The sequence below is a fragment of the Adiantum capillus-veneris genome, chromosome 7, assembly GCF_014529385.1.
Source record: "Adiantum capillus-veneris isolate H3 chromosome 7, ASM1452938v2, whole genome shotgun sequence".
Lineage (NCBI taxonomy): Eukaryota > Viridiplantae > Streptophyta > Polypodiopsida > Polypodiales > Pteridaceae > Adiantum > Adiantum capillus-veneris.
In genome coordinates this window covers 67531628-67534232 of record NC_140937.1, presented here as the reverse complement: position 1 = coordinate 67534232, position 2605 = coordinate 67531628, and the positions used below count along the sequence as shown (strand labels likewise).

Here is a 2605-nt window from a genome sequence, read left to right as displayed (position 1 = left end):
GTCAAATACCCAACACTAGGTATGCACTCCGATTTTCAATCTGTCCACTTGTTTTGCTTCCTTTTTACCCAAATTTGCTGGGGTTTTTCCAAAATTAGACTTGGGCATTTGTTTCATGCTGGAATAAGGGTTTGTAGAGAAACACACACAGCTTGGAGAAGATGAAGGAAGCTTAAGGCACACGATAGAGAGTGTGTTACTTAGTGTGCAATGGAAAGATAGATAACCCTAGAGTGATGGGCGTATATACAATGCACGGGGAAAAAACCTCCTAAAGAGAGAAAAAATGCCCCGGCGGTCCTAATGTGTTCACACACATCACTACCACATGTATATGGTAACAAATCTCCCCGAGAGTGATGCGGTGAATGAGAGCTGGCACATGAGTAAAGGGAAGTGCCATGCCCTGAGGACATGATCAGTCCACAAAGGGGAGTAAGCCCGAAGCTTTGCGAAAAGCTTCAAGCTTCTCATGAGATAATGTCTTTGTAAAAAGATCTGCAAGGTTGTCTTGTGTTGGCACATAAGCCAAGCTGATCTCTCCTGCTGAGAGCCTCTCCCTGACATATTGGTAATACACCCCAATGTGCTCTATGCGAGCATGAAAATCTGGGTTCCTCGCAACTGCCAATGCGTTCTGACTGTCAGTGTAGATAGTGTTGGCAGTGTCCTATCCAACACCCAAATCAGCCATAAGGCGTCTGAGCCATACACAATCAACCATAGCTATGAAGATTGCCCTATACTCAGCCTCACAACTCAAAGTGGCCACAATAGGTTGCTTCTTGCTCAACCATGATATACATGAACTACGAAGCATGAAACAAAAACCACCTGTGGACACTCGTGTTTCAAAATAACCAGCCCAATCTGAGTCCAAAAAAGCATGTAAATCTGGTGGCAATGATCTCCCCTTGGGATAAAACAAGCCAAGATGTAACGTGCCACTAAGGTAGAAAAAAATCCTCTTGACAGCCTGCCAATGCTTAGACCCTGGGCTATGCATAAATCTGCTGAACTGTGAGACTGCAAACTGAATATCTGGCCTCATGTTGCATACATAAATGAGGTAGCCAACAGCAGTTTGGTAAAGAGTGACATCAGCAACATTGCCAGCATCATGTAGACTCAACTTCAAACCTGTTTCCATGGGAGTGGCAATAGGTTTGCAATCCTCAAGTCCAAACTTACATAGCAATGCCTCTATGTAACGTTTTTGACACAAGGCAATACCACCATCACACTGCTTAAACTATATACCCAAGTAATGATGCAACAGCCCCAAATCTTTCATCTTGAAAGTAGCATTCAAATCAGCCTTAAATTCAGCAATATGTCTCTCATTTTTTCCAGTGATGATAAGAAAATCATCGACATGAAGAACCACATTGAGAAGTACATCACCCTCACGCTTTACATACAATGTGCTTTTTGTTGGACTATTACGAAAGCCTCGTTTGACCAAATGAGTGTCAGCTTTCTCATACCAAGCACAAGGAGATTGCTTCAACCCATACAACGCCTTCTTACATCTGCACACTTTCTCCTCTTGTCCTTTTATGACAAAACCGCTAGGTTGCGTTACATAAACTTCCTCAAATATGTCACCATTCAAGAAAGCAGTAACAATGTCTGATTAATGTACATCCCAACCAAAATGATCTGCCAATGCACATAGAAAACGCACAATAGTCATATGACAAGTGGGAGCAAAAGTCTCTTCATAATATATGCCTTTTTGCTATGCATAACCCTTTGCAACAAGTCGAGCCTTATGGAGATCGATCTCACCATCCGGCTTGCGTTTCAACTTGTAAACCCACTTTGTACCAATGGCCTTTTTGCCAAGAGGCAAATCACATAAAGTCCATGTGTCATTTTCTATAAGTGCATCATATTCTGATTGCATGGCAGCCATCCAATTTTTTGAATTCTATGCTTCATCAAAAGAAGAGGCTCCTCAACAATTTGATGCATAAGATGTATGACAAGAGCCTGAACGAGTACGACTAGACAAAGGTGCATCCAATTTACTGTCACACAATGTATGCACCAGCCATTTTGGCATACCTCTAGCCTTCTCATTTTCATCCCTTTCCTCATCAAGTACATCATGTACATCTGCATCATGTACATCATGTACATCTGCATCAGTAATAGGCTGATCTGTAACATTTTCAGAAACCCCCATAGGATGTACATTTTCCTCATTGGAACTTACATTCGTATTTCCACCACTAAAAAGAGGCAAAAAAGTGTCATAAATGTCCTGTGAGCTTTCATTATTGTCTCTAGTACATGACAGTAAGGGTTGAACAGAATCTTCCACAAACACTAGATCCTGTGAAACCAGAATTCGTTTTGTTTGCGGATGATAGAACCCGTAACCTTTTCTTTTAGCACTATAACCAACAAAAATACATTTGAGAGCCTTATCATCCAATTTTCTGCGCTGTGTTTGTGGCACCAAAGCATATGCCAAATAGCCAAAAACACTCATGTGCTCAATAGAAGGCTTTGTTTCATGCCATGCTTCATATGGAGTAATAGAATACAAAGCTTTTGTAGGACACCTGTTTAGTACATAAGTGGCACACATGATGGC

At 41.5% G+C, this 2605-nt stretch overlaps 1 pseudogene; it reads right to left on the bottom strand.

Moving 5' to 3' along the window:
• Positions 1–418: 418 nt before the first annotated feature.
• Positions 419–1150, bottom strand: LOC147454000 (secreted RxLR effector protein 161 pseudogene; annotated as a pseudogene).
• Between the last annotated feature and the right edge of the window lie 1455 nt (positions 1151–2605).